At 42.9% G+C, this 25143-nt stretch overlaps 1 protein-coding gene across 2 annotated transcripts in view; it reads right to left on the bottom strand.

Moving 5' to 3' along the window:
• Positions 1-24892, bottom strand: part of RIPOR1 (RHO family interacting cell polarization regulator 1) — an 84315-nt gene extending 59423 nt beyond the window's left edge. Inside the window, exon 1 of one of the 2 annotated variants that reach the window (XM_089476847.1) lies at positions 24796-24892. The gene's annotated coding sequence lies outside the window, so the exon portion shown is untranslated. Of the gene's footprint in view, positions 1-3183; positions 3250-24795 lie in introns of those variants that run through there. The other variant, XM_089476845.1, reaches the window with a different exon arrangement.
• Positions 24893-25143: the final 251 nt, after the last annotated feature.

Genomic DNA, 25143 nt, shown 5'->3' with positions numbered 1-25143 from the left:
GAATTTTTACAAATTCAACCTAGACAATGAGGAAAAATAAATAGTAAAAGAGTTCTCATACCTGGGATCAAATATTGATTATAGCAGGGACCGCAGTCAAGAAATCATAAGATGATTAAGAATGGGGAGGGCAACTATGAAAGAACTAGAAAAGATCCTAAAATGTATAGATATACAACTGAGCACAAAAGTTAGAATCGTACATGTCATTGTATTCCCTATTACCCAGTATGGATGCAAGAGCTGGACAGTAAAGAAAGCGGTTAAGAAGAAAATCAATTCATTTGAGATGTGGAGCTGGAGAAGAGTGTTGAGGATTCTGTGGAGAACTGTTCTCTCTAGGAACCTCCAGGTCCTCCAGTTGAACTTTATGGTCAACTTCCAGCAGACCTAGAGATCCCTAGAGAGAACAATTTCATCAAATCTGCAAATAATCAAACCCACAAAAGTCAAAGCTGCAAATGTGGAGGGCTGACTGTACTTTTATCATGATTTTGTAAACTGTAAATCCAATGCCTTCTTGGATTTAGAGAATTTGTCCGGAAAATCTGTGTCTTATTTTCTGCAGAGCAAACCTTTGCCAACAGAATGCTCTTTTCCCCCTCCCCACCCTCCATCAACATAATTTTGACAGAAAGTGACAGAAGGTCTTTCTATATTTGAGAGGCTGGGGTCAAATGAAAAAGGTTTTAAATATAACCGCAAGGTGACTGGGAAACCAGAGTTCGAATCCCTGCTCAGCCATGGAAACCCACTGGGTGACCTTGGGCAAATCACATCTTCTCAGCCTCAAGAGAAAGGCAAAGGCAACCCCCCCTCTGAACAAATCTTGGCAAGAAAACCTGTGAATAGGTTCATTTTAGGATTGCCGTAAGTCACAAATGACTTGAAGGCACAAAACATCATCATCAAAACTGACTGACGGCTCCTCACAAGTGAGATTGGTAGCTTTTGCATTTGTTTTGGCATACCTGTGACTACTGTGCCAGAAAGGTGATTTTGTTCCCTACCAAAATTTGCTATAGCTTGACTTTGAAGTGTGACTTCAACAGTATATGTCCAAAACACAACACTTTCGTTGGTCCCTACACATCCACCACCCACCCACCCCAGCTCTACTGCTCCATAGTTTGGTTCAACCAAATAATCTATTTCCATTCCTTTTACTTCTATTACAGTTGGCCCTCCACCTTCTCTATCTAAGGATCTCTAGGTCCTCCAGTGCAACTCTGCCAGAAGTTGACCATAATGTTGTGCTGGAGAACCTACAAGTTCCTAGAGAAAACATTTTTCTAGACATTTCTAGGTCCTCCAGCATGATTCTATGATCAGCTTCTGGCAGATGTTGACCACAGAGTTGCACCTGATGACCTGGAGATTCCTAGAAAAGGGTTCTCTCAGGTAAAAATAGTAGTGTTTTTTATTTGAGGGTTTTCCACATTCACAGAGGTCCTTCATCCCTAACCCCAGTGAACATGGGGGTCCACTGTATACACAAACACAGACAACACTCTTTGAACCAGATAATCCTACTACACTCTGGAAACTACACCATCTACAAACACAGCAAAAGGGAAAGGGTAGTGAGGTAGACTGCACCACTTTACAATGGAGATAGGATGTGTCATTTCTAAATGCTGCCCAGTCTTTTTTTTTTGGGGGGGGGGAGGGAGATCCTTCTTGCAAGCAAAAAAAGAAAAAGAAAGAAAAGGTAGTGTCATAGGAAATGCTATTCGACTAGTTCTCCCCTCGTAGTTCCTATTTTATTTATTCCAGAAACATGGGTCTAGTCCATGCTGCCACCTCAGAGTGCCATAACCTTGCTCTGCTGTACCCCAGGCCTGACTCAACAGCCACTGGACTCAACAGAGGGAAGCCATGTTCATCTTAATATATGGTTTAATGTGACATATATGAGCCTTAGGTTCAAGTTAGCGTGTTTGAAACAAACCAGCTAGAACTAATCACAGTTTGTCAGCTTGTAGACCACAACAAGCTGTGGTTAAGCAAAAAGAAAAATGGGGGGGGGGGGGGGGGAAGAAAGGGGGGTGTTCAATGCTTAACTGCAGAAACACCAGAAAGAGCAGCATATGAGCCTGAGTGACTCCTAAACACATCCATAACAAAATATACATAACATGTGAACATGGCTACACTCTTTAATCAGGATTGGGGTTTAAATCCCACTAGGCCACCATGGAACTCAATAAAGGGAAGTCTCTTGGTAAACAACCGTATGTCATCTTAATACCCTTCTCTAAAGACTACTGAGAAAAGAAAATGGAATAGCTTCATGTACATCACCCTGAGTTCACTGCCCTGAAGAAGAGAGAAAAAAGTAATTTCCAAAAACAAAAATAAAAATTTAGGAACAGTCACATTGGTTCAAAAAACCACGTCTCCCACGGACATGTCATAGGGAAAACAGAAAAAACTTTGTCTTGCCAATTTTCTGCCACAACAGCAAGTAAAAAAAACGGGGAAGTCTACGTGAGCCAAGGCATATTCAACCTGTTAGTAAAATAATACTGAAAACTGTACTGCCTTTTAGTGAAACATAAATCATGTTCACCAGCTAGTGCAGACAACGACCTGGGAAGAAAGGAATGCTATTTTTAATAAAAATCCCACTGGTTGCAAAACTGGATTTAAAACATAAACCAAGGTTCTTTGATTCCCGTGGAAAACTAGCTACAGGAGCATGTGCAAGCACAAAGCCCTAGAAGACAACAAACACAAAGGAAAATTGACTGTGTCCCTGGCTAGCAAAAACCCAGGAAGAACTCGCCCCCTCCTGCCAGAGCCATCAGGAGCACAACAAAGCCTTTCACTCAGCAGCAGTCCAGTCTCACAAAAGGGAAACCCTTGGCCACTTCTTCCCATGACTATATAGCTAGCAGGGCTCTAGGAACTGCTTCTTTGGGGTCCCAGATGTAAGCATCCTTCCCTTGTGCCTAGTTGGAAACGGCATCTCAATCCGCCCTGTTCCAAGCTTTATTTTTATGGATATACATGTGTGTGTTTGTGTATACATACATACACATACACACACACACACACCTCTTTTGCCTGATATGAAAGCAGAGCAGAGGAGGCAAAGAACTCTGCGATCCCAGAACTGCCTGCCACACTCTTTTTAGGTTTCAGCAATCAGAACTGTTCACAGAGCCCCTGGGGACTTACATGTCCAGGCGCCTGTGCAGAACAAGCAGGGAGAGAAAATGTGTCCGGCTTGCGGTGTTTCCTTTGTTCCACTCCATGGACAGAGCAAAAACACTGAAGTCTTCAAGGCGCTTGCTCTGGAGCGCCCACCCTCCCTCTTTTGCCCTTGCCATGGAAACCATCTGAAGCCATGTGATTGAGACAGGAAACTAAGGGGAAGTGCCTCCTTCCCACATCCCTCCCCATCCATCTTCATGGGAAGGAGACGAGGGGAGGGCCTGTGCCCATGTTGTGACAGCTCCAATGGCATAACAATAGAAGGCTGCAGTAAGGTGGGTCCCCATCTCACACAAAGGCAGGCAGGGCTCCTAACCATCCACTGGGCAAACTGTCCTTTCAGCTGTGGCAATCTGACACCCCACGTTGCATCTCTCTGGAAAACAATGCAAGAGAAATCTGGGCACATTATTGAGGCACACGAGTTTGTTTGGCACTATTGCAGCCAAGTTTTCTTTTGGAGATTTGTCAGATGGACCATTCTCAATGGATGGTTGAGGTGCTGCCATCTCAAATTGAACCCAGGGGTGGTGGTGGTGGTGGGGCCTCTCAACTACAGCATGTAACTTGGCTTACTTCCTTTTGAAACATTCAATCTAATAGGAACTAATAGGAATTCTTGGTAAATTCAGTGTTAGTATTTTACTTTTGTATTGATTGTAAATTGTACTAAGTGTCTTTTAAGGTTGTAATCCCGCCTCGATCCATGGGAGAGACAGGAGGTATAAATAAACTATATTATTATTATTATTATTATTATTATTATGATTAGAATTTCTCAGTAGTGCACCTATTGTGTGTTTAATGTATGCAGAGATCTGGGGCAGGCACCAGGGCCATGCAGGGTTAATGGGTGCTATGTATCCATTAGATATATTTATATCCTATCTTTCGTCCATGGAGCTCAAGGCCACGTACTAACCTTCTGCACATTGCCCTAGCAACCCTATAAGGTAGATCAGGCATAGCACTGACCCAATAAATGTTTTCTCACACACATGAAACTGAACTACAGTGCTATATAAATAAAGCATAATAATAATAATAATAATAATGAACCACCTAACTTTTGAGATCTTTTCATTGGTTACCTATCCTTTTGGGGATTGAGGACAAACTGCTTGTTTTAACTTTGAAAGCCATACATGACCTAGCTCCCTCCTATCTTTCAGGTGTAGTGGTCTAAGCATTCCTTTAAAAGAAGGGCCATTCTGATTCACTAAAAGCTTAGAAGCTTCCATAGAGCCAACAATAATAAAGGTCTAGCAAAGAAGCAGAAGGCTATACAATCCCCCCACCTCAGTTTCTTGCTTTCTTACGAAAGATCCTCAGCAAAGGTTTGGGGCAGCTGAACAGACACACCATGGAGGCAGCATGACTAAGGCTCAGGATAATCATTCCCAATGTTGCCATGAGTCACTATGACTTGGTCATTCTTCCCATTCCCTAAGTGTCTGCCTCTCCCTTGTGAGGTACTCCCAGACTAGCTGTTTTCTCTAGAATTGACACAATATATCCAGCCAGATTTCCTTCCCCCCCTCTAACTACTGCCTCCCCTGCCTGCTTTTTGTAATACTTTGTCAGATGAAGAGATGTGGAAATCTGTTGCACATTCATTCTAACCTATGGGTTCACCCAGTAATGGTATTACACCAGTAGGAACTTTGGGATGCATTTACAGTTGGCTCTCCACATTCTCAGGGGTTAGGGGAACAAGACTCCTGCGGATGTGGAAAACCCGCAAATAAGGTGAGCCCTTCCCACTTCCCCTCTGAGTGTTTATAAAGCAGACTCTCACTACAGACATATCAAGTGAGAGCAACATTGGAAACTAGGATTTGTGAAGTAAAAGAGGAACCTTTTTGGAGTATTATCCACAGTTTTGATATAGTAAAAAAAGGCAACTACAGATTTGAGAACCAGAAATAACTGCAGTCTGGATATCAGCTTAAGACCCATGTATACCAGGAGGCTCCGGAGTAATGCTACATGCAGGATGCAATAAAGGATTGATGACGGGTCCCTCTCACCTTGCTATACACACACATGCACAACTCATTTCACTATTCCACTCAGGAAAAGATGGGGAGCATGAGGCTCTCCAGCTATTACTGGATTGCAACTCTCATCGTCTGTCTTTCATAGTTAGCTGGCACAGGCTGGTGAGAGTTGCAATCTACCAACATTCTCCAATTTGTGTGGGAGTACCCAATATTCAAGAAAGTTAGCCTGGTTCCTATTCCCTGCGAAGCATTCTCCAGGCTGGGTCAATGTTGTGGGAAAGGACAGTTTTCTCATTTATCACATTGACCTATCTTTAAGGGCATACAAAGGAGAGAAAAATCAATAAGAACAATTGGCACAGCAAACACTTTCCAATTTACCTTATGCAGAGCTTGGCTGAGTAATGATAATACCATTATTTAAAAATGAGCTTCTGTGCAAAGCTGTTCTCAGTCCAAGAACACGGGCTACTTCACTGCAGGGTGAAAGTATTTTGAGTGTGTATGGTTTCCCCTTCCTCTCTTTTCCCAGAGACTTGGAGGAACAAGTAAATGTACCCAGGAAAAGATCAGTTCAACAACTTGCACAAAGGCTGCATCTACACTGCAGAAATTACACTGCTTTAGCTGCCATGATTTGTAGTTTGTTGTTGTAGAATTCCACAGCATTGAGCCATGGAAGTTAAAGCAGTGTCACGATTGCATTATTTCTGTAGTGCAGATGTAACCAAAGTTGAGTAATAACAGAATGATAAAGACCAATGTGGTACAGTGGCTAGACAGGACTGGGACTGGGGAGACCCAAATTCACTAGATGAATTTGGCCAATCACTGTCTGTCAGTCTGACCTACCTCACAGTGTTGTTGTGAAGACACGGTAAAGAGGACCAGAGCCACGCACACCCCTTCAGCTTTTTAAGAGGAGACATAAATGCAACAAAAAACTACTTATTGAATAAGAGAAGAATCCAATTCTTATGATACATCTCTCCTCTGTACAGGACCAATGCTAATTTCTTTCTTTTCAATCTGAAACATATGCAAAATTAAATTGAAAGTTTGAGCAGTCTACTGCCTAAAACTTTGGCTAAGTTTTGGCTGAACATATTTCTGGAGGAGGCTATAGTGTGCCCACTGTTCCTGTGAATAGACGGTGGCAGCTGGAGTCTGTGGGCATCAGTACAGCATTACTGAAGCTGCTCCCTTTTTGCAATTAGCAGCTCTCTTCAAATATGAGGACATGTAAAGGATTCAAGAACATAGCTATTTTGATCCAGCGCTACACCTGATCAGAAGGAAAAACTTATCTTTGGTGTGGCTTAATCATCCTACTAAAATAAGCATATAAAGTTCAGTAATAGAGCACAGGCTTTGCATGCAAGAAGTCTTAGGTCCAAAACACAATGCACAAATAATCCAGTACTGTACCACATATGAACAGGGCCAGACCCCTCCAGAGCTGTCAACTCTTGCTGGATAAACATTAACTCTGCGGAGGCCTGTCTGTCCTGGAGAGCACAGGCCGTTCCAGGCTTCCTGGAACTTTCTCAACACAATCCTCCCAACTGAACACAGCTGAGATGCTCCAAAGCAATCATATGCAACAAGCACCCAGGAAATAGGAATGGAGGGGGGAGCATGTGCGTCAATGTATATGTACTTTCCATTTTGTGTTCAATTAGTGCAAATGGAGTTTCATATGAAATTCACCCCAGACAATGACCAACTAGTACTTTGACTCTGTCTGAAAAAGCTTTGAACCAAGATCATAGAAACTTTAAGCCGAAGCTGGATAAAGTATGGTCTGTGGGCCACATCACACCCCCAGCCCACAGAGCTGTTTTGTGGCCTCCAGCACCCCCAGGTTTTTTGGGTTTTTTTTTTTGCATAATTCTTTTTCATTCCCCCCAGAATGCCCCCAAACGTAGTCTAGGCTGTGCAGAACATTACTCCACAGCCCCACAAAAGTTAAAACAATTTTTACAAATTTGTTCAAAAGAATCTTTTTTGCCCTGAAATGATACAAAATGTCCACTAGAGGCCATGGTGCATTTCCACAACATTGTGAAAACCCTGTGGGCCAATTTAGGCCTAATGATGGGATAGTTTCCTTGTCATGTTGGAATGCAGCCTCCATTCGTGGCACGAATCCGAGGACCGGCTGAGTTGGTCTACCAGTTCGTTCTCTTCGCCTGGTAAATGAATTGCTTGCAGAATGATGTGCCATGCAATGCATCACTCCCAGACTCAAAGAGTGAGGTTGAGCAGCGTTTGGGACCTTGGGCCATCTTGTTTGTTGAGATAATACATGACTGTGGTGTTGTCCATGAGCAGCAGCACTGTTCAGTTTTGAAGCAGGGACTCGAAGGTAGACTCTGTTATAGTTTACAAGGATTTTCACTTTTTTGCAAGGGGATCCTTGGATTCGGTGGCCTTGAAAGTAAGTCAACGCCCGGGTTCGGTTCAACATTTTGTCGACACAGCTTCATCAGATTCGGGTTGACGCTTTGTTGATGCGGGCTCATGGCTTGATGTCAAGGGATTCAGGTGAGCAGTATCACCCTGATGGCCCGATTCGGTTATTGATGGTCTTTTGCGAGACGATGACGGTGGAGGCACCAAGACCATAGCAGTCAGAAGCACATGAGATTTGAAGTCCATTCATATAACAAAGACCGAAGGCAGGAGAGCTGATTTTTCGTGGCCTATGGGGTAAAGGCTCTGCAAAGGGCACAAGTCTGCATATTATGAACCTCACCCAGGCAGAGCAAATAAAGGGGGTGTTTATCTTGCCATGGGATTTTTGCCCCACACTCATCACATCGCTTAAAAGACATGGATTGGGAGGCCATATTTACTGAAGATGTAAGCGTAAAGAACAATCCAAGGTCAAGTCCGGGAAATCAAACAACGTCCACATCACAAAGCAGAGAGTAATCAAGATCAAATTAAGTCCAAAGCCAGAAACACACCATGCCAATGCCAAAACCAAGTAGAAAAGCCAACATCCAAAATCTATATCCAAGCCAAGTAACTGTTATAAATCAAATTGAAGAGCAATTCTAAGAATGTTCCTTTGTTGCTGCTAGTGCAGTGGACAAAAAGGAACTGCGAGAAAAGAACAGGAATGCTAGGGTTATATATAGGTTGGGTGGGACTACCACCAAAAAGTCTTCCCTAGTTATTTATTCTGCTCAGGTGCAGGCAAACCCATTTGTGTGATTCATAGAGACCACGACAAAGAACTGCAGTTCAGGGGTGATTGGCTCGAGCTCTCTAGCAGAGAATTCTAAATGCTATAAACTACAAATATCAGAATTCCAGATTATGGAGCCATGACAGTTAAAGTGACATCAAACTGCTATAAATGTGTGAATGAATACATTCCAACCAGATAATCAAGGAGCAACATCGCAATGCAAAGTGGCTCTTAATAACCTCCAGCTTCTTCTGATGGCAGATGCCTGGAATGCAGACTCAGAAGGAAGTCATGTGATCAGGAAAGATGTCATGGAACAAAATCCACACATTTAAAAAAAATGGGAGAAGTTTCCAACAATGCAGCAGGTTCTGAAAGAAGCAGGAAGTTCCTACTGAACTCAGTAGGGCTGCCTTGTGGACAGAGAGGTTTTTGAATTAAACTGTACTGACTGTTGTGTCTATCACACTGGTAGGGACAAGGCTTGGAGGACGGGTGCTTGCCCTGCCTCCTCCTCTCCAGTCCCACTGACCCTTCAGGAGACAGCCAGGCAGTGGAAAATACCATATTGACTTGTGTATAAGTCAACCCAGGTTTTTTGGGGTCAATTTTTCAACAATTTTTTTCAACTTATTTGTGAGTTTATACGGTAAGTTCCCACATTTGGCTTAGCAAGAAAGAAGTAAGACAAGAGATACAGACTCTCATGGAATTCATTTACAAACCTTGCCCCTTGCTGTGTGCACACATTCCTGTAGCAAGCCCAGTCCTAGGAGTCATGCAAACTTTCCAGACAACAGAATGAACTTGAGAAAATCTATCCACAGCTGCTGCTGCTGCTGCTATTGCTATTTCTCTCTCTCTCTCTCTGAAATGTGAGAGATAGCCATATAAACACTAGTCTACCTTAGCAGCCACACTTTAATTCCAAGTAACACTTGGAGAACAATAGCCCCAAATAAGTTCATAAACCAAGTTTTAGAACAAGCTGTGATGCAATCTTGCCCTTCTGCCTCCATCTCCCATCTCTTTAATGCATATTAAATCTAGCTCTAAGGCTGCAGAAATCCTGAACTGCTGAGAAAGGAATAAGCCCTGTTGAAGTTAGCAGTACTGAATTCTGAGTAAATATGCTTAGGAATTAGGCTGCACTGGCTCTTGTTTGCCTTTTAGTATTTCTGTTTGAAGTCATTAATAAGCTTAGCACAGCATGTCACATAGAGAGTTGTTCAGTTACATTGCAATAAAAGATTGAAGTTAGAACATTAAAGGTGAAGGACTTAAGAAATATATTATTGCAACGTATACTTCTGGGTGGAATACATTCTTGGGACTGGAATACACACTTGAGATGAGGAAAAGGTGACCCTCCACATTTTGCTGGTCTGCAGTTCCATGATCCTACTTCTCTGACCTTGTTAGTAGGAATGATGAGAGATGCGGTCCAACCATGTCCAGAGGAGCAGACATGCCTCACTCTTGTATTATCATACGTGGGCGCACCATATGTGGCTTCCGGTTTACGCAGAAGCCGCGCTGCAATCTACTGAATGACATGTGCACCCATGACGCACATGCACCGCCGCAAGCACGAGTTTGAGCTTTTACAGTATTTGTCTTATGCGGGGGGATCCAGAACAGATCCCTGCGTAAGGCAAGGCTCCACTGTAGATTAAAGCCATTAGTAAACTTTTGTTTGAATTTCAAGCTACTTGTGTTGTTTTTGAATCAGTCTCAGTTCTTAGGGAAGCATAGGGGCGAATCAGACTGCCCCCTTGCGCTGCCATCCAAGTGGCTTAATAGTGTAGCGTTTTGAAGTCCCATACTCTGAAGCCACTTGGAAGCCGGCTTCTAGCTGCCTGGTTGCCCACAAGCGGGCCAGCTTCTGGTGTCTTGGGGGCATGGCAGTTACATGCTGCAAGCCCCAAACGTGCAGGGAAGCTGCTGTGGGGGCATGGAAGAGCCTCTAAAGGCATCTTTTCCATGGTCAAAAAAGGTGTGTTCAAGACTGTTCCTTTTTGGGTCTGCACCACAGCAGATTGGGGTCAAAGCGTGTGGATGCCATGGCCCCAATGTGGCTTTGTCAGGGGTGGCTTCAAGCCACCCCTTCAGGGCAGTGTGTTTCACCCCACTTAGATAAAGACACATTTCTGCCACTCTGTTGATTTAAAGCTAGACCCTAACAGGTTTGGCTGTGACATTTTTGGTACAGTGTTTAAATATTTTTGTTTCCTTCAGAAACGTTGAAGCCTTAGGAAACTTAAATAACCCGACAGTTACCATATTTTGCACCAATGTATATTTCTCTGAGCTCCTTGAAGGACAGTTGCGGGGGGGGGGGGGGGAGGAGAATATAATAGCAAAAATTATTATTCACATCATCCATTGACATAGGGGTGGATGTCAAAGCCACGTTTGGATAAGGAGTTTAACAAGCCTTAATGCTGGTTAGTAAAGAGAGAGTTAAACTGAACAGGACACAGGAGCATACACTTCACGTCACAGAAGAGTGTGCCACCCATTACTGAACAGCTCGCACCAGAAACTATTATGAGCACAAGGCCGATTCTGCCCCTTCCTCTCTAGAATAAAAGCCACTTCCTCTCTAGAAAGGAGAAGTGAACTCTGGGATAACCCCATATGACTTCACTGAACACAATCCATCTTGTGAAGAAATGCATACTGGTTAGGGAATACACAAACAGTGCAAAGTCAACATGTATTCTCTTCATTTCAAACCACCACACTTTCTCCTGAATTCCCATCATGTAAATATTAAGTACTCATTCTTTGTAAAAACAAACACAGGATAAACTACAAACTAGTCTCTGTTACTATCTCCATATATGATCTTAATTATACTGCAGTGATTTTTGTTTTACCTGCTTTAATATGCAAACTGCCTTGAGAAGTTTAACCCTGGAAGGTAGGATATAAGTCAGGATAACAAATCGAAACAAAAATGGAAAAGAAAAACAGTCTCAGATGCTGGAACCTAGAAGGGAAGGAACTGCTGCCCCTTCTTACCCAGCCAGACATTTTCCCAAAGTAAGCAGTCCTTTCCTTGCACCATTCCAAAGTTAATAGAAGAAGCATAAGAGGAGAGAGAAAAGAAACAGCCTCAGCAGCATGAGTTTTGGGGCTGGGAAGGCAAGTGGCAGGTAGCAGAAGGCTTTCATCTGAAAATTACACCCTGCTAAAATCCTCGGCTGTGAAACCCACACTGCAAATTACACAAATAGTGTAATGGACTGCAGACGGTAGTGGCCAGGCAAATCGCAGCCAATTGAGAACCAGAGAGAGAGAGCACTCAAGAATTGGAAATGTAATCGGGCATTTTGCAGGGAAAGGCTATTCAGCCATGAAATGAGAAAGAAAGAAAAACACTAAGGTTACCTGGTATTACTAAGGCACTGACTGCCCACAACAAACAGACCAGAAAAATGGGTGCAAAGGGGGGTGGGAAACATCACTGTGCCAGTAGTTCACATTCCCTAGCGCATGTGCACGCCTCTTCTTTCACATTCCAGAACCTACATTCACATGCTGGCTATCATTACCCACAACCCCAGCTCTGCAAAGCCTTTCAGTTCTTCTTGCTGTGACAATGTCAATGCCCGCTTGGTAACTTTTTGCTACTAGGATGGGCTCCTGCCCTCTCTCCCCTACTCAGCACAGCTATAAAAGGACACACTGCATCGCCACATCTATAAACACCATAAATGCATAGAGCTGGTAGAAAGTGGAGGGACCACTGTACTAAAAAACACCTGCTGAAATTCCCTCTTGTGTGTGTGGATGGGACTTCAAGTCCTCTGCCGACTTATGGTGGCCACCCTGGGAATTTTGTGAGGGTTTCTTAGGCCAGGAATCCTCAGAGGTGGTTTTGAAAGAGAGCCTGCAGCATCTATACAGCCATCACAAGGACAAGAGCCTTCTCCAGTTGGCATGCTGGCAACCCCAGTTTCCAACTGGGAGATAGAGAGAGAAAGAGACAGGGAGAGTACTCCTCCTCCATTGAGACGTCTGAAAGGTGAACTGGGACTGCACCCACACTACAGAAATAATCCAGTTTGACATAACTTTAACTTCTGTGCTATGGAATTTTGGGAATGGCAGTCCAATCTAGAACATCAAAAGTGACACATACAGTGGGCCCATGTTGTCTGTGGGGGTTTGGTTCCAGGATCTCCCGTGGATAACAAAAGCCATGGATGCTCAAGTCTCATTAAATAGAATGGCATAGTAAAATGGTGTCCCTTATATAAAATGGAAAAATCAAGGTTTGCTATTTGGAATTTATCCTTTTTTAAAAAAGCATTTTCAAGCCATGGATGCTTGAATCCGTGGATAAAAAGTCTGTGGATAAAGAGGGCTGACTATATTCTGTGATTCTTTCTTTAGTCACTGTAGTCTTTCTATACGCATCACATTTCAAACACAATTCAGCTTCCTACGTTAAGAATAAAACCTCCCTACTTTCGGGGGCAAAAATGCTCATCCCAGTTTCTCGTTCCCATCAACTTACATGTATTATATATTCAGTCTTGTTTCCAAAATAGCACTTTATCTTGTTCCTTATCACAGACACACTGTGTTCAGCACAACAGTTTGTTTTCAGTTTTTGTTGTGACTTTATGGTAGAAGACAATAAGTTTGGGAATGACAAGTTTGGTCCAAAAAACACACTGCAGAAACAGAATTCAGAGCTATAGCCGTGTTAGTCTTTAGGGTCAGTATTTAGAGAGATCTAGCAGCACCTTTGAGTCTAACGGAAAGAAAGAAGTTGGCAACAGGAGCTTTCATAGAGTTCAGTCTACTTCCTCAGATGCACTGCAGAGATAATCTAGTTTGAGACCACTTTAACTGCCCTGGCTCAATGCTAGGGAATCCTGGGAACTGTAGTTCTGTGAGACATTTAGCCTTCTCTCTCAAAGAGCTTTGGCACCACAATAAACTACAATTCCCAGGATTCCCTAGCACTGAGCCAAGGCAGTTAAAGCGGTCTCAAACTGGATTATTCCTGCAGTCTGGTTTGGGACCACTAAAGCTGCCATTCCTAGGATTCTATAGCATGGAAGCAGGACAGTAAAAGCGGTCTCAAACTGGATTATTCTTGCAGTGTGTTCAGGATCACTGAAATAGCCATTCCTAGGTTTCTCTAGCATGGAGCCAGGGCAGTTAAAGCGGTTTCAAACCGGATTATTCCTGCAGTGTGTTCAGGACTATTCCCAGAATTCCACAGCATGGAGAGCCAAGGCAGTTAAAAACGGTGTCAAACCCAGATTGTTTCCCAAATTGTGCAGGTTAGCCTGGGCTGCATCCAGACTGGAGAATTAACCCGGTTTGACCCCGCTTTAACTTTGTTGTCTGGCTCAAGGCTATGGAATTCTGGGAGTTGGAGTTTGTTGTGGGGCCCAGAGCGGAGCAAAGCTCCACTCTGGGCCCCACAACAAACTCCAACTCCCAGAATCCCATAGCCTTGAGTAAGAAAAGAATTAAAGCGGGACCAAACCGGGTTAATTCTCCAGTCTGGATGCAGCAATGGGGCCACTTTGGGGGCACCTTCAGCCTTTCAGCCCCCCCAAAAAGAGCGAGGAAAGGGGTGGCTCTGTCCCCCATTTTCCAGAAGCTGGTCCCTCAAAATGGAGGGGAAGGAGAATGGCGCTGAGGAGGAAACCCCAGAGAGACACCCACAAGAAGCCCAAAGAGCCCCGGGACTTACATGTCGCCCACCTCCTTCTCCGGGCAAAAGCAGAGGGAAAAGAGGAGGAGGAGGAGGAGGAGGAGAAGGAGGGAAGGAAGGAAGGGGGCAGAGCTGGGCTGGGATTAAGGCCGCCCTTCCTTCTCCCTCTTTTTGGGAGGGGACTGACTGACTGACTGACTGGCCGGCCTCCAGCGCCCCAGGCTTCCCTTTTGGGAGGCAGACACGCGTTAGCAGCAGCCCTTTCAGACGTTGCCTGTGTAGGCCTCTTCAGAACAAGGCTGGGTTCAGGGGGAAAAGAGAGCTTTGAGACTCATTGAAAGAAAGAAGTTGGCAGCAGGGGCTTTCACAGACTTAGGTGTAATAATAATAATAATAATAATAATAATTTAGAGAGATCTTGTAGCCCCTTTGAGGCTCACTGAAAGAAAGAGGTTGGCAGCATGAGCTTTCCTAGACTGAAGTCTACTTCCTCAGATGCATTTGGATATAATGATGATGATGATGATGATGATGATAATCTTGTAGCCCCTTTGAGAGTCACTGAAAGAAAGAAATTGGCAGCAGAAGCTTTTGTAGTCTTCAGTCTACTTCCTCAAATGCATCTGGATATAATAATAACAACAACAATAACAGAGATCTTGTAGCATGTTTGAGACTCACTAAAAGGAGGAAGTTGGCAGCTGGAGCTTTCCCAGACTAAAGTCTACTTCTTTAGATGCATTTGGGTATAATAATAATAATACAGTCGGCCCTTCTTATACACAGATTTTTTATACACGGATTTAAGCATACACGGTTTGAAAATGTTACAAAAAAGTATAAATTTACCTTGATTTTCCATTTTTTATAAGGGACACCATTTTGCTATGTCATTATATGTAATGGGACTTGAGCATACATGGATTTTGTTATATACGGGAGATCTTGGAACCAAACCCCAGCGTATAACAAGGATCCACTGTAATAATAATAATGGAGAGAGATCTTGTAGCCCCTTGGAGATTCACTAATAACAATAATAATAACTGTAGAGACCTTTTATCACCTTTGAGACTCATTGAAGTTGGCAGCTGGAGCCTTGCTAGACCTCAGTCGACTTCCTCAGATGCATTTCGATAAGCAGTCGCCCCTCCAAGTCTGCAGACTTGAAATCCACGGACTTGAAAATCCGCAGAGAGGCAACCGCCATTAAGCTCAATGGAGAGTAGAAACAACTATCCCGGGAACAGGTGTCCCAGCAATCCCTCCCAGTGTTTCCTATCCGCATTCTCCCGCACATCGTGTCTTTACTTATTTTTGTCTTGGCTATAGCTGTGATTTCAAGTGATTTATGATACTTTTGATTTATCAAAACTGATAAGTACATTTACAAATTACTTAAAGTGGGCAGGGGATTTTTTTGCTCTTCTTTGGTTCTTTCATGGACTTATCAGAACCCAGTTAAAAACTGGCTGCTGGATTTTTCTTTAAAGCTTATCTAGAGACTTCATCGTTTAGAGACTTTTGCATTTTCTAATAACATGTGAATTGTTGTTTAGAGCTTATAATGAAGTTGCCTCCCTCACACATCGCACAGCGACAGACAGTTTGCCACAATTTCCTTCTCATCCATCAAGCTTTTAGGGTGAGCACAAACATTTATCCCTGCCAGAATTTTGTAACCTTTTCTTCTCCTTTGTCCTTTACATCCTTTGTTACATGCCCCTAAGTTTTACCATCAACTTATCCATGGGCCATATCAAAAACCTATACCAAAACCTGCCCTCGCCTTATACATGAGGCTGCCTTATAGTATTTGGTATTTGCGTTTGGTATTTGGTACATGGTATTTGAGTTTTGTTTCACTCGCTTAGGATGGAAAATGTGGAGGCTGTTTGCTAGCAGTTCACTCCTCTCAGAGAATAAATTCCTTCTCTCTAGAAAGGAGGAGTTTCTCTGCCTCCACAATCCAGTGTTTCTTCTTTTTCTGTTTTGTCCTCTGAGTCCTCCAACCCTTTTATTTACCATTCCCATTCCTCCAACTGAATGAGTCATGCTCCCTTTCTTGCTCTCCTTTGACATTTTTCTTTCTTTTAATTCTCAGCAGGCAACCATGGGACAAGAAGTTTACACATCTATTAAATAAGGTTTCAAAAACACCTTAGCCCCATACAGACAGGCCAAAATAAAGTGGCATCAGGCTACTTTGGAGGTATGCTGTTTAAGTGCTGCATGCGTCTTAAGAGTCCAGAAGCCACGCCAAAGCCACAACCCATTGTGCCTTTTAAGAGTTAGCAGTGTTCCTCACCCCATCAGTCTCAGCACTGAGAATGCTAGGGATCTGCCAACCTTTAACTCTGCATAGTGGAAATAACAACTTTGCAATGTAATGACTGTACCCCTCTATGCAACTAGTGGCTCTTCCAGTCCCCTAGAATAATGCTATACAAAGGGATGGTCCATGGAGCAGTGCTAGTCCACAAGCCACTGGCTGCCAGTCCCTGATGAATTTACAGGAAAGCAAGAAACAGTGGTAGTTAATGGGCACAAAGATGGTACCAGTCCCCGGCAGAGTAGGAAAAAAAATAAATTGCCAGTGCCCTACATCAAAAGCCTGGGAAACACCAGAGTCCCACAGGAGGATTAGCAACAGCTTCCTTCCTGGCATGGTAATCATGGCATGGTGAAGATAATATCCACAGGTCCAAAAATGCACGCTCTATGTTGTTGATCTGTATCACCAGACCAGTTCCACTATAACCAAGTATTTTGCAATGCTAACAAATCTCAAATACTCTTCCAAAACCAAACCGCAAAATATTTTCTATTACAACAAAGATAGTTCACAAATTTTTTAAAAGTGTGCAAATTGGAAACTAAACAGGTACTACACATTACAAAAAGATGCACAACAGAGATGAATACTGCACTGGATTCAGAAGTACTGTACAGTACAGAGAAACAACAGGCCCATTCCAGCAAATGAGGTGGGGGGGTTCAGGAGGTTGTATATATTGCGTGTCTTGGCTAAGAAAATTGGCTAGGTCAATCCTCCAGGAATGTCTCTTCTTCTTTGAACTTTGTTATAAGCGCCTGGCAGCTGCAGCATTGGGACTGCAGCTGCTCCCCAGGGCAGGGAGCTTCAGGAGCAGCAGGGACACTGGACAGAGATGTTCTATCAATAAACAGGCCCTTGCCAGGAAGGAAGCTGTTGCTAATCCTCCTGTGCTGAAGCCCTGCTAGAATGCAAGATGAGTCTCTCCTGGAAGGTTGCATGGCTTCTGCACATTCAAAAACATGCTCACTTAATTCTTTTGGCCTAGGGCTTGAGAGAGACTGCAAGCTCATGAAGCCCAGTCACAATGGTCAGGCTACACTGGCTGGAAAACATAATCCAAAATGACTTTCCCACGCTCTTACTTAACTCAGCCCCTTTGCTGGCCATACTGTGGTTCTTTCCCAACATCAGAGTGACAGAAGCAGCTGTGCCCAGTGGTTCTGCCGACAGTTGCATAGGCAGTTGGTCCATCATTTTGTCTGAAAGCAGCTTTGTATTTCACAGTCTGCGCATGTTCCATGGACAATGCTGCAGGACATACATCTACAGACATGTAGACATCACAGTATTTCTTTACATGTGGGGTATGTGCATATGCGGTGTGCTGTAGTTTAATGCACACTGCCATAAAGTACATGCAGCTATTGAAAAGTTACTTATTTGGATTGTAACTCCCCAAATCTCCCAGGGATTCTGGTGGGGCTGGAACATGGCCCCCAGAATCCCTGGGAGATTTGGGGAGTTACAATCCAAATAAGTAACTTTTCAGCCCCACCACCACAAATTTCTAGGGTTATCAGAGGAAAAACCGGAGTGGGTTCCTGAACCTTTAAAGGTTGTGTAGAAGAGGAAGTTTCAGCAGATGTTGCTTGTACTTGGAAATTCCCTCTTCTACACAGCCATTAAAGGTACAGGTGCCTTCTCCAGCTTTCAGTCTGGAAACCTGATTGTTAGCATCTTTAAAAAAATAAAATAAAATAAAAAGGAAATCTGTGTTATTAAATAAATATTTTTGCATGGCATAATTGAGCATGCAAGCATGTACATCACCATAGGGTTGTGCATGTATGTATCCACACTTTTCTTGTCATGCATGCATTTCTGTACTGAAGGGCGTACGAAGAAACTAGGTCTTGCAAAGCAAAAAGTTTGCAAGCCCAACTCTCTGAATGCTGTTGTACAGTTGGGGAAGACTAAAAAACGCAGACCTGCCTTGGCTCACATCACCTGGAGCACTTCAGAGTCCAGCTGGGATGAACTCACTGCTTGTGGAATGTGCTATATGGTAAGCCAAACAGCTTCTAGGAGACACAAAACCTAACATGTGGATGCCCAGCAGCTTTTGGCATGGACAGTTTAGAAAGAAAAACAAAAGAGATTTATGTCAGCTGGATAACAGCTGGGCAGCTTGCAAGGATAGGAGGCTGAGCAATCAAGAAGAATGAGACTAAACAGCAGGAGCAGAGAACAGGGGCATTGGCTGAGAGATAAACTTTCTCCCCACTGCTTCCTGCAAGATGGGTTAGTCCCATGAATGAAATTAATAGGTAGTGCAATCCCTAATAAGGTGGGTCTGGAGTTTCCACCTCTTGGCACTCTAACAACCAGAGGGCATGGTTATCTGTTTTTGTTTAGTTCAGCAGTTTTTAACCTGGAATCCTGTTGGTTCGTCCCAGCTAACACGGACCTGTTTAATCAATTGTTGGATGGGGAGCAAACAGTCAGTCTTATTGATTCAGTGGGTCAACTCTACTTAGAACAAACACACACAACTTAGGCCTCCTCCTGCTGCTGCTGCTCCTCCTGCTGCTGGGTGCCTTCAAGTAGTTTCTGACTCATGGCAACCCTAAGTGCGTTTTCTCTGCAAACTTTGTTCAGAAGAGGTTTGCCATTGCAATCCTCTGAGGATGAGAGAGTATGACTTGCCCAAGGTGGGTTTCCATAGTCAAGTGGGGAATTGAACCCTGCTTCAGAGTCTCTCTCTCTCTCTCTCTCTATGAATGTTTGCATTCATTTTTAGCAAATTTCCATCTATCACCAATGGAGGGAAAAAAACTTTTTGCTGCTTGGCACATTACTAAGCCCAGCGCAAATGCACCCAATCCCCAAGGTCCCATATTTTATATTTCCACTCTGGTCTGTTTCTTCCAGTCTACAATGTTATGCTTTGTGCAAATTGGGCTGCTCACAACATGGGAGAGAAATCCATGTGTTCCATCCAGATTCCACGCAGTCTGGCATGGCTTGGGTGGGTTGTTTTAACCATGCCAAAAAGTAAGTTATATATCCCTAGATGAAATACACCCAACCCACTGGGGAAGCTGCTCTGCAGAGTTTATTTTCCAATGTAGTCACTTGGAAAGCTGCTGTGATAAAAAGACATCTTCTGCCCAAAGGCAGGAAATTTCACAGCAAAGGGTTAACCCATTTTAGTTACCATTAAGCAAAAATAACAACAACAACAACTATTATTATTATTATTATTATTCAGTGTATTTACTTTAGAAGGTAGGTATGTTCACCCTGGTGATTGAGAGACATGATTGCACTCTTTAAATATCTAACAGGCTGTCATAGAAAGTGACAGCTGTCCCAGAGGGTAGGAGCAGGTCTAATGGTTTTAAGTAATAGCTTGATAGATTCGACTGAACATTAAAAGCAGCAATGGAACCAGTTACCTAGAGAAGTGATGGGGTCTCTTTCTCTGGATGTCTTCAGAAAAGAGGCTGGTAAGCTGGGGGTGCTCTGGCTGGAGTTGAACAGTTTAGCAGGAATTGGACTATGAGGCCCTTTCCAGGTCTATGATTCTATGTATCAACTATTCATGAAGAAGTCTGGTTTGCTCACAGGTTCTCTTGAATTTTCATGTGGGGAAAATTAAATGTTGAAAGCAAAGACAGTCAACATGTGTTCACTTTGATGTACAGGGAAGAGCTCTGGTGAATTTTTAAGAAGTCCTCTTTTGTTAGAGAACTACTACCCATAAACATTTGAATCTCAATATTATTGCAGATGCTGCCACCTGCTGCTTTCCAGCATTGTCTCTCATTGGGGGAAAATGTTATAAAACAGAGAAAACTGAATTCCATCTCATTTTGTTCTTCTAGAAACACAATTCTCACTATCTACTGGTCACTAACTGCATTCGTTTAAGGCACTTACATTTCAAACACATCTTTATTCCATTTGTTATAGTCTTTCAGCAGAAAAGTAGCCACATTAAACAATATAAATGTTCAAGGCAGATCACAACCTTATCAGAACAAAGATCAGATCTACTAAAATATTCAAATGAATCTAGAAGACTTTAAAACAATGTGTTAAACCCTCAATGTATCTGTTATAGCAAAGCCAACAAGGACTAATAGATTTATTGTTGTAGGAGCTTTGATGAAATGGCATTTGGTCCATGAAAGCTTATACTTCAACAAATATGTTAGGTTTAAAGTGCTACAAGATGGTCAAATGTTTCTGCAACTCCTCAGTTTCTTAGACCAGTAGCACTAGATATGAAGAGTAAATAGCATTAAGTTCATAGCCCATTATTTTTCTGTGGTACAATGTGATACATCCAAAACCACTGTTGGAGATGATATATACAGTGGCTTCCAAGCTAAGTTTTGCAGATGTTGTTGAACTACAACTCCTAGAATCCTTAGGATTTTGTAGTCAATCATTATTTGGGAACCTACGTTTGTGAACCACTGCATTAGATGATGGCCTATTTGGTTAAAGTGTCTTTTAAAAAGTAGAGTCATTTAGCAGTCCATTGTCATCATATATGATGATACCACAATTCAAAACATGGTGCTGTGTTGTAAGCAGAGAAGAGCATCACAATAAGATGAATGGAGAAAGAAGTAATGAAAGGATCCCCAACATAGGGATGAGGCCTTCTGAACAGTGGCCTCACAGATGAGTTCTTTTCCCAGAGAGGTCTGCCAAAATACCCTCTTTCAATTATTACAACCTCTAAATAATTGTATGTGTGCTTCCTTTTCATTCTAGAAGACTTTTTATAATTGATGGTTAATTTTTTGCAGTATTGCTTGGGACACATTTCTCACTGCCTTTGGGAATTTATTGACTTTAAATGGCTGTTCTTTAAATTTGTTCTTGCAGTTTTATTAATCACTGTATGCTTTGGGGGGAAATATTTTATCAAGAGGGACAGATAAAATCCCTTCCCTACGTCACAAATATATTTATGCCTACAGACATATTAGGCTATCATAGGCATCAAAAGGACAGAAAGTCTATCTTCAACTGTAGGCTCAGTCATGGTCTTGATACTGATAACACTAGTTGCATAGATCAGTTTGTTTTCACATAAGAACTGTTTGCTCTGTGGATAGCTACAAACTGAATTATTAATTCAGGCATAGTTTTTCAACAAGTGAGAAGAAGCAAGTATCCAAAACACTAGGTGGGTCAATGAAGCAGGAAGCATTGTTGTTGTTTTTTGTGGGTTTTTCGGGCTATGTGGACATGTTCTAGAAGAGTTTATTCCTGACGTTTCGCCAGCATCTGTGGCTGGCATTTTTCTCTGAAGACACCAGCCACAGATGCTGGCAAAACATCAGGAATAAACTTCTAGAACATGTCCACATAGCCCTGAAGAGCCCACAAAAAACAATGGATGCTGGCCATGAAAGCCTTCGACTTCTCAAAGCAGGAAGCAGATCAGATATTGCGGGTGTGGACAACAGTCAAATGTGACAAACTTCACTCAGTGAATACTGAGATCGAGATGGTGGGAATATTCAGCTGCATTTTCCAGGTGGCTACGGCAAAAGACTAAAACTGTAGTTCTAGTAAAGGGCATAATAGTAAAGGGCCACTGTGATGTACTGTAGTGGTTTGAGAGGACTAGATTCGAATGGACTGGTAAACCAGGAGAAAAGGATTCAAATTCCAGCTCAGCTATAAAACCCTAGTGACTTGGACAAATCACACTGTTTCAGTCACAGAGAAAGGCAAATGCAAAGGTCCTCTGACTAGATCTGGCCAAGAAAACCCTATATTGCCACAAGTTGGAGCTGACTTAAAGGCGTGTACCCAATTGTAAAGAAGATAAAGTCTGAATTGTAAAAATTTCAGGTTTGAATCTTGCTTATTGCAAGGAGAAGGGCAGAATCCTAGCCTTCCAAGTAGGCTCAAGCAAAAGCAAACTGCTGTAGCCTTTCCTAGCTTCATTAATACTTTTTGTCTGGTTTTCATCTGTGCATTGTTTGAAGGTATGTTTACCTTCTGCAACTTCTTTCTAGTATGTAATTCTGTGCATGTGGGGAATAGAAATGCAGAGGTGTGCATATATTTCTCCTCTCTCTCCCTCTCTGTGCAACTGGGCAGGGCAGAGTTAACATTTGGGAGAGCAAGGAATTTGTTATTTGATGAGACACTTCCTTTCAGCTAACAATAATAAAACCCCCACAAGGAGGAGGACTGCATGTGGGATCCATGGCAGCAGATAGAGGCTGGGTGACCCAGGCCAAGCTAAAAGGAAGCCTCCACATTATCTGCCATTCCCATTTGGTCTCCTTGGCAGGCTCTCAATCTACAGCGGCTGCAAATTTCAAGATGTGCTTCCTCCCAAACAAGGCCAAATCTCTCCAAGGTCTACTTCTGCTGTGGCAACCATTCTAACACTCCCGCCCCTCCTTGCACTGCAATAGAGGAGGCCAGGTGGACTCACACACACTTCAGATTCAGAGCGTGGAAATAAATTATTTGTTGGAGTACAATTCCCAGACCCCCAGCATTCCCAGCAAGGAGGTGTAGTTTTAAAAAAAGGTTCATTTTTACACCCTGTGCTTCCTTTTATGAAAAAAATATCATCTCTAGAACTGCACATCTTCCAAATGTCCTGGTTAACCCTCTGATGTCCCACTTTTTCTGTGTCTTTTAAAATGTCCCAGTTCTCTCTCCACCTCCCAGTCTCTTTGTTCTCAGCATACATCAACTGCTGCAAACTTAGGCCTGTTACAGACTGCCAAAATAAAGCTGCTTCAGATCTCTTTGGAGGCATGCTGTTTAAATGATGCATGCATCCTAAGAATCCGGAAGCTGCACCAAAGCTGCACTCCAGTGCTTAGGAATGGAGTGTGGTTTTGGCGCGACCTCCGGACTCTTAGGACCCATGCATCATTTAAATAGCATACCTCCAAAGAGACCCGAAGCAGCTTTATTTTGGCAGTCTGTAACAGGCCTTAGAGGCATACCTCTGCATTTCTATTGCCTACATTCACACTCATTCTTTTTGTCCCGAGGAGATGTGGATTGCCATGCTGATGGATATTGGGTTTGTCGTTCCCATTTTGTTTTGGGTTTGCGAATCTCTTTGAGTAATTGGACCTTATCACACGGGGGAAATCAGGGGTCTAAACAGCAATTATCTTGTGCAAAATGCAATATTGCAATTAATGTTTTAATACACATTGCTATTAAGCAGGCAATAAACAGCAGCAAATAATTTTCGGGATTTCCCTGTGAATGATTTGTTGCTATTTATTGCCTGTCTAATAGCAATGTCATGTGAAAATCTTAATTACGATATTGCATTTTGCACAGGATAATCACTGTTTAAACCTCCGATTTTCCCTGTATGATAAAGTCCATTGTAACGCCTTTGTTATTCACACATGCTATCATTTTGAATGATACAGTGCGATCCAATCAATTCGGAAGCTCATTCACACTGCCAAAGATGTGGATCGATGCAGATCTTTAAGGAAAACCCAGGGAGAAAAAACAGTATTGAATATCCTGGGATAAATGTTTTTGCCAGCATCCCCAAAAGTGCATCGAGTGCATTCAGGATGTGTGTGAACAACAAGGATTCAATCCAGATTCATCCTGGATTATTTTCGTAGTGCAAATGGGGCCTTATAAGTTCAAACTGCAAAAGTAGTTTGCACTCATTTGACAAGGGATGAAAGTGAGGAGGGGCAAAATTTTGCCTTTCCAGTAGAATCAGGTAAATTGCTGCAGCCGCTCCTACATTGTTTGTTCTTCCCTTTAATAACTTTCAGCACCGAACAGCATTGACCACTCTTGACCATGACTGAATGGACCACTCATTGACTACCAGCATCTTGACCAACCTGAGGTTGCTTGGCCATATGTATCCCAATGTTCATCTTTGAAATGTTGGAGAGTAGGGACCTCTCTTCAGCCATAAAACTGGGGCAGTATAGTTGACAGCATGGTGAATTTACCGGAGCTGAGTTCAAGCTCAGGGCATGCTCTCAAATATATACCAACATTTGGCAAAGAAAACAAGAGCAACTGTACTTTAGTGGTTACATGCTGGGCTGGGAGTTTCAATTTAGATTTTCGATTTAGCTTTAGCTTCAAGTCTCCACAGTGTGGGACCTTTGCCCTGACCCACCTCATGAGGTTAAAAAAATGCTAAAAAGGCCAGGAGGAAAGCCAAAGTATGTCATCTTCAGCTCAAGATGCCAACCACAGATGCTGATGAAACGTTAGGAATAAACTCTTCTAGAACATGGCCACATAGCCCAAAAACCCCACAAAAAACTATGGATGCTGGCCATGAAAGACTTCAGCTTCACAATGTACTCCCTGTCCAGGGGGGTCTCAGACTCAGCACCTTTAGCCACATACTCACCAATCCCCAAAGTTCAGTCCAGAGGCTGGAAATCCAGTTTGATCTGACCTTGATCAGCTGCCTTGGCTGCCCAGCTGAAACTCTTTCTCCAGCTGGGTGTGTTAGTGAAGAATTCGCCTCTCCTGCTTAAACTGGGCAGGCTCAGAGTTTCCTTACTCTCTCTCTGATCACTTATGACCTGCCTCTCACTTGATGCTCCACCTCCCACAGAGTAGTTTTAGCTACAACTGTGTTAAAATCAAAGGGACATTTCCTCCCAGGACGGTGCATGAAGTAGGCCACATTTTTTCCATCCCTTTAAAACAACAACGACAACACCACCGCACAACAACTGATAACAGTCTTCAT

This window comes from Sceloporus occidentalis, unplaced genomic scaffold, assembly GCF_023333645.1.
Source record: "Sceloporus occidentalis isolate IW3139 unplaced genomic scaffold, rSceOcc1.0.p SCAF_10, whole genome shotgun sequence".
In the NCBI taxonomy this organism is placed as follows: Eukaryota; Metazoa; Chordata; class Lepidosauria; order Squamata; family Phrynosomatidae; genus Sceloporus; species Sceloporus occidentalis.
The sequence above is the reverse complement of the archived record's forward strand: the minus strand, read 5'-3'. Positions and strand labels throughout refer to the sequence as shown.